Raw genomic sequence first — 8,022 nt, forward strand, 5'->3', positions numbered from 1 at the left:
TGTGGACAATGGATTTGGGTAGAGAGATGGGCAAAGGAAGGGCTCTTCCATAGGAGGGTCCTGTGTGGCTGCAAAAGCTGCTTTGAGCTAAAACCACTCCAAATTAGTCCAAAAGGGAGCCATGGGGAAAGGCAGGGACAGAGACACCAACTGGCTGCTGGTGGGAACCAAAGCATCAGGTGTGACATCCCTTTTTTTTCTTGCCAATCTAACTCAGATGTCATTTTGGGCCCTTCTGTGTGTCAACAGCTTAGGTGACTCTGGTTCAAACACCTGATTTCATGGCTCTGAGTTTCTAAAGCGTTCCCAGGTTACCTGTAAATACCTGAGTTTAGCTCTCCTGGCCTTTCAGTCTCCCCTTGGAACAAGCCTATATGGTCTCATTTGTGCCCTACAGGATTTGTCCCAAATCTTAGTCTTTTGGATAGTTTTATCACCCAACTGACCCAGAAGCCTGAAGAATGTGAGTAATGCAACCAGTACCCTTGCCTCTGAAGGCTTGAGGACCTGGTGGGCGGAGAATCCCAGATTCAACTCCCTCTCAGTTCCCCGATCTTACCTGTATCTTTTAATGAGTCAGGGCTTACAGCCAGTCACTGTCACAGAAACCCGACTCTCCAAGTGTCAGCAAATAGGGCATTTATTTTTAGAGATGTTGTTTGCCCATTGTAAATTCTGCACATTTTAAATGCACAGTTCAGTGAATTTTGACAAATATAATCTGGCTGTTTAAAATCATTCCAGGTACAGGATAGATGGCCCACTGGTTAAAGAACACTAACTGCTTTTACCAAAGACCTGGGTTCAGTTCCCAGCACCTACATGGTGGATCACAACTGCCTGTAACTCCAGTTCCGGGGGATCTGATGCCATCTTCTGGCCTCTGAGGGCACTGCATGCATGTAGCATGGAGGCATATGATCAGGCACATGTATAAGATATATGAATATGTATAAATATGGATATGAATATAGATGTGTGTGTGTATATATGTATGTATCTTCACACCACTACATGCATGTGGTATGGATGTGTATGTTCAAGTACACTTATAGCACACACACATACACAACATAAAAGTAGGAGCTGAACTTGTTCAGAAGAAGAAAGGTTCAGAGGGGAGTAAGACAATGGGCAGTGGCTATGATCAAAATACATTACAAGCACATATGAGACCGTCAAAGGATTAACAAAGGATATTAAAACCTCTCAAACACACAAAAGTTCATGCCATATTTGAGATGCTTTTATACCAGAACATTATTCATTGTCCAATATGAAAATGTAATTGAGCCTCCTATATTTTACCGGACAATTCTAGTTACAGCATTGAAATCAATTGCTTCTTCAGAATACTGATGACATTTGAAACATTTGAAACTTTGAACAGTACCCATCTCCTTAAAGCCTTCGATCAATCAGTGTCAAAGCCAGAGAGGACATGTTGACAGATAGTGGGTCCCAGTGATCTATGAACTCAGAATACAGCTCTGGGCCTGGCCTTTAATTCCTTAATGGCAGGGGCAAGGATGCTCAGGTTGGCCGGTTTGGGGATCATACTGTGTCTTCCAGCAAGTGTTTGCTGGAGTTTCCAGATGGGCAATTATGTCATTTCTTGCGTGCAGTATGTGACAACCTGTGTACGCTGCTTGCTGTGGCCGCTTGTCTTTCTTTAGCGGTATCCTGTCTCTGTTTCTGGAAGCTATTGTGACACGTGACTGTAAGAAGGTTAGAGCGTGACAGACTTCAACAACCACAAACAAGTTTTCATTTCACTGGGATGGATCGGAACACACGCACCTTCCCCTGGGAGGGGGTGGGGTATCATAAGGAGTCGTTCTGAGCTGGGACTGCTCGTGTGGATGATCATCTGAGCTTTTATTGTTCTTACAGTGACATATGGCAAACAAAGATTCGCACAGAGAATGGAAGTTCAGTGTCAAGGTGTTGGCAGGGCTATGCTCTCTCTGAGATGAATCCTTCGTGCCTTTCTCTTCTGGTGTTGCTAACGACTGTCACCATTCCTGAACTTGTAGATAACTCCTGCCCCCCCCCTTTTTTTTAAAGATTTATTTATTTATTTCATGTATGTGGGTGCACTGTCACTGTCTTCAGACACACCAGAGGAGGGCATCGGATGCCATTAGAGATGGTTGTGAGCCACCATGTGGTTGCTGGGAATTGAACTCAGGACCTCCAGAAGAGCAGTCAGTGCTCTAAACCGCCGAGCCATCTCTCTAGCCTCCAATAACTCCTGTCTTTGACTCCATCATTATGTGCTGTTTCCCCCCAGTGTGTCTATTGCAGGGTCTTATGGGAACATTGTTCATATTGGATGAAGGCCTCTGCATTCTAGTATAATTTATGTATATGGATGTTTTGCTGTGTTTCATCATGGATGTACCTGGTGCCCACAGAGTTCGACAAGGCACTAGATCCCACAGAGCCGGAGTTATGGATGGCTGTCAGTCATCAAGTGGATACTGGGAACCGAACCCAGGCACTCCACAAGAGCAACTAATGCTCTTACTTGCAGAGCTGTCATCTTATGAGCTCCAGTAGGATGAATTGTATCAACAATGACCCTGACTACAAGTAAGCTGTATTCTGAAGTTCCATGTCAAATGCTGGGGACAAAACTGAACTGAAAACAGCCCATGTGTTAGGTTTCTGTTACAATTGTCAGGAGCTAAGACCCACAGGACAACAGGGCATGTGTTAGGTTTGTAAGGAGCCGGGACCAAGATAACAGGAATTTTTTTGAAACGTCTCCCAGCATTGTTATAAGAAGAAACGAGTTCCTTGTCATCTTGCCGCCAGTTTCCCTCCAGCTGTGGCTACGTCAGCCCACAGAACTTCCTCTCACTCCGTTTCTCCGGCAGATGTCTGGTAGCAGAAGTCTACGTGTGCCTTTGAACAGAGCCTGAGAGGATTTCCCAAGATGCAGGAAGTGACATCTTCTGGAGACGGGGCTTTATTGATGGTGGAGGGGGTTCATTTTCTAAAGAGAGGGAAGGGACAGGGATCGTAAGCTCCAGGGACTTGAGGGAGGAGGCTGTGGTAGGAGAGGCTGAGTGAACAACATAGGCATTGGGAAAGAGGAAGTGTCAACACAGCACACCGTCCTACAGACCTGACAACAGGGCTTCCTCCTGCACGGTACACGGAAGTGAGGCAATGTTGCAGCTCCTGGGCCTGCCACACTGACAACCCTGACTCTGCAGATAGATAAGTGTAGGTATCTCTGCCCTGGATAACAGGGAGGGGAGTGCACTCAGGAATGGGCAGGCAATGGTGCTCTTGTCTGGACATAGGAAGGCGGGTGGTACAGCTCTGGCACAGAGATGGTGGCTATGGAAGCCAAGGTCCTGGGTATAGAGTAGCTCTGTAGTCCCGCCTTTCAACCTCACCATCACCACCACCAGCACCACCATCACCACCACCATCACCACCATCACTGCCATCGGCACTACCATCAGCACCAGCACCACCAGTACCACTAGCAGCACCACCACCATCATAACTTGTTGCGTTTTTTCTTCTTTCTCTTTCTCCTCATCTCACTCTCCCTCCTCTTTCTGTTCCTCTCTACCCTCCTCCTTGCCCTCCTCCTTTTTCATCACTTCTCTGAGAATTCCACTCACTGCACTTTGATCATATCCACCCTCCCCCCACTCTCCCCAGACCCATCCCCCGCCCTCCTCACTCAACTTTCTGCCCCTTCCCCCATCAAGACCAATGTGTGGTGCCCAAAATTTCTTGGGCGCGTGGCTCCACTGGAGCTTGGTTGACTTGTCCTAGGCTGCATCTTCTTGTTTTCTGAGACAGAGTCTTGTTGTAGTCCAGGCCTCCAACTCATGATTGTCTTGCCTGCCTTAGCATGGTGGGATTATAAACACGTACCACCATGCGCAACTGGATACTTCTGAATTTAAGAAGCCTTACACCAAGGAGCCTTGGGGATACATAAGTCATCAGTACTTTAGTGAGTGGGTATATGTGTGTGTGTATACAGATGTTCCGTGTGTGTGTGTGTGTGTGTGTGTGTGTGTGTGTGTGTGTGACATGTGGGAACTGTGTGTGTTTATGTGTATACATATTCTACCACGCCTCTTACACAGTCCAGCTCCAAGGCCACACACAATGGCTCCAAGGGCAGACACTTCAGTTTTTGGCAGCTGGAATGCTAACAGATCTGTTTCCAACTCAATCTACTTCTGAGCCAGGTTTCTAAATTCTGGGGTCAGACTCCTAGTAAACAGCTGACAGATTCCTCTCTGTCCTGGAGGAAGTGACAGATCTCACTGAAAGACCCCATGGCGTTTGCTCTCTTCTTGACTCTGCAGAGCACACAGGCTGAGTAACCCTGAGACAGGGTGACAGATACGCTAACCTGCAAGGCAAAGCCCTTTGGCAGGGTGTTCAGAATCCCAGCCAGCTTCGAATACCTCTCTGGTTAATGGGAAAAGCCGGGCAACTCAACTCTTCCTGCTCTCTCTTGAAAAGGACAGACACACTGTCAGGGGAGGGCAGCTTCTCAGTGTCCTCATAGTGGGGTTTCTCTCATAGTGCAGGGGTGAGGAGGCAGGGGCATACGAGCACGTGCAGAAAGCAGGTTTTACTTGCGCAGAGCAAGTAGTCCGAGTCTCCAGGCACCATCTTGTCTTTGCTGGTCTCCCTAGTTGCCTCTGGCTCCTAACAAAGAGGTGAGCATCTGACTGGAGTCCCTGCCAGGCTTCTTGGTCCCCAGTGTAAGGAGCACTCACAGTGTTGGTTTTCAGCCCACTGATGGCTCTCACAATGCTTCCAGTGGGAGAAGTGTCTGGACTGGAAAAGGTTGACAAATGGTTCTTGTATTTTTTTTTTTTTTTAAGATGGCTACTTCTTGCCTCCAAGCTTGCCACCAGGGCCTGGGGTTTTGGTGCAATGTCTCCCTGCAGGGAATAGTGCTTGCTTTCTGCTGGGAGACTCACTTGACTTATTGGGGAGCCCCATTAATAGCAACCTGTTTGCCACTCACTGGAGTTCTGTGCTTTCATCTCCAGGCAGACTCCTCTCACAGTCAAAAGGGATCATCCTTTCCTGGGGGAGGGGATAATGCTTGCCAGACTCCTTTGTGATTTGCGCTGGTGTGTAACCATTGTATGGGGGTGGGCTCCTTGGCTCGCCACATTTCTCTTTCTCCAGGTTACATGGCACCAGATCGGTTCCTGAAGCCCCACTCAAGTCGGACAGGTCTGGTGTTGAACGCCACGCTTTTTAAAGCTGACTGTGACTGTTTCCAAGAGTGGCTGTGTGAGCTCCACTTTCTTCATGAGTAGGAAGAGGATAAGTAATAGGACCCATCTTACTGAGTGTCTTAGTCAGGGTTTCTACTCCTGCACAAAACACCATGACCAAGAAGCAAGTTGGGGAGGAAAGGGTTTATTCAGCTCACACTTCCACATTGCAGTTCATCACCAAAGGAAGTCAGGACTGGAACTCAAGCAGGTCAGAAAGCAGGAGCTGATGCAGAGGCCATGGAGAGGTGTTACTTACTGGCTTGCTTCCCCTGGCTTGCTCAGCCTGCTTTCTTATAGAAACCAGGTCTACCAGTCCAGGGATGGCACCACCCACAATGGCCCCTCCCCTCTTGATCACTAGTTGAGAAAATGCCTTACAGCTGGATCTCATGGAGGCATTTCCTCAACTAAGGCTGCTTTCTCTACTCCAGCTTGTATCAAGTTGACACAAAACCAGCTAGTACACTGAGATTTTGAATATATTGTGTGTGGCACTGGATATAAAGTACTAGGTTCTGGCATATTTACCACGCTCGGTAGATGTTACTTTTATTACTCTAAAGGACATCCTAGGACCCTGAGAACACAATTCAGTCACATTGCATGGCCAGAAGTTGGTGAGCATCTTTAAGGACGTTGGGAGCCAAGAATATCTCCTTGCTATTCTTGCTTGCTCGTGACTCTCTGTCAGTATCATTCAGTGTGGGAAGGCAGTACAAACCCAAGACCCACAGGTAGGCTGGGATGTGTGGGATGTGGCCTAGGATGCTCTCTGTGGTCCCACACAGAGGTTCCACTAATACTGAAGCCCAGTCCTCCTATTACAATGTGTTCAGAAGTCTAGAACCTTCTGAAAAACCTTCTATCCAATGTCTTTCCATAGTCCACTCGCATCCCTTGGGATCTTAGGGTCTTTTTCAAGGGTTTACATTTAAGCCAGGGCCCTTCTGAAACCCAGAGTGGTTGATCCCTTGATGGCCATCAAACTCAGCTTTCAAAGTGAAAAGAAAAGGAATATATTCATAGCCAAACAAGAACGTCTGTGACTACAGGCACGAGTCTGGGGTGACTTCTGCCTACTCCTCCCGCCTGGCAAATCAGCTGATGTTACTTGTTTTTCCTTATTTCCCAGTCTTTTTAGGCACGCACCAACCTGTCAAGCCAACCTGTCATTGGCTTGGATTTTTATTCGAAAACATGGTTTCTTGTTGGTCATTGAAACCCGCCCATTGCCAAGCCTTGGTTTACTAAACCCATCAAAAGAACAGTAAGCTCCAAGTCACTAGGGCCAAGTCTTTCCTCTTGGTCTATTAGCCTCGGGTGTCTATAGACAGTGTTTCTAGAAGTTATCCACACATCAGAACGGCCCGAGCGGTATCAAACAAGAAGAATGCCGGAGTCCCAGGCTTAGTTATCCTGATTTGCTACATATGACATGCAACTGGATTTTTTTTTAAAGCCCTCTGGGTGATTTTTCAAATCTGCTGATGTGTGAGACCCATCGCCCAGAGAGTCATTCCCAGCACACGGGCCCCACAGAGCAGTGAGTAACACAGCTCATGAGAAACTCAGGGCAGAGTCTCACTCGGATCCCCGATCAGAACCGGCTCTCTGTCAGATCCCATGTTACACACGCCTCACCCACAACAAACATCACACTTAGATAGTGTCTGTTCACATACATCACCGGTGCCTCTGAGCCCAAAGAATGGAAGGGGCTGAACCATTGTGGATGCATGTGCAATATAAGTTAAAATTGTGACTGCAATTGGGCCTTTGAGGAGTATTTCCTGTCTGCCAATTCATGCCTATGCATAGGTGGGCACACATATGATGAAAAATGAATGTGTTATGGGAGGAGACATGAGTGGAAAAAAAAAGACCATATTAAAAGAAATGAGCCATCGAGACAAAGAGCCACTCTCTCTATGCCCCTTAGTTGCCACCCCATTGCCACTTCCCTTGAATCCCATAGTAGGAAGCTACAAATACTGACTGGGGCCCTGCAGTATCCAGTCTTTTGGTCTGCTGCTCCTTGGCAGTGTTTTCTGATCTTTTCTATTGCTTTATTTTGAATACAGTTTTCCTTGTTACTGTAACAAATCTGGGTGTGTTTTTATTTCATTCTTGAATAATGTGCAAGTCATCTAGAAACATCTAACCCTGACCCCCACCATCAACAATCATTTCTCTTTGCTTGCTTGTTTGGTTTGCCTGTTTTGAGGCAGAGTTTCTTGGTGTAGCCCTGGTGATCCTAAAACTAGTTCTGTAGACCAGGCTGGCTTTGAACTCACAGAGATCTGCCTGCCTCTGCCTCCCAAGTACTAGGATCACAAGTGAGCGCACACCTTTAAAATGTGGCTATTGTTTCTTCTAGCTGTGTGCCTTCTCCCCACCCTACCTCATGTTTGGTGCAGGCTTAGAAACTCATGATCACTGATGAATAGAGTCTCTGTAGTTTGTTACAGACTGGTACCTATGTGTTCCAAGCCTCAATGTACTTGTCTATGGTGTGGCAATATTAGTGGAGCCTGGTTTGAAGCCTTTGTGAAATCAAGGGTTAAAATGGATATAAAGTGCTCAGTGTATGGTATATGCAAAAAACATTCCATGGATGTTAGCGATGGCTGTCACCGCAGCGATATCACTCTAAGATGTCGGTTTTACTGCGTGCTTTGTGTGCTCTCAGCATCCTCCTTTATAAAGTAGGGTCAACAATAGCTTCACACAGGGTCGCCGT

The sequence above is a fragment of the Micromys minutus genome (assembly GCF_963924665.1).
Source record: "Micromys minutus genome assembly, chromosome: 29".
Lineage (NCBI taxonomy): Eukaryota > Metazoa > Chordata > Mammalia > Rodentia > Muridae > Micromys > Micromys minutus.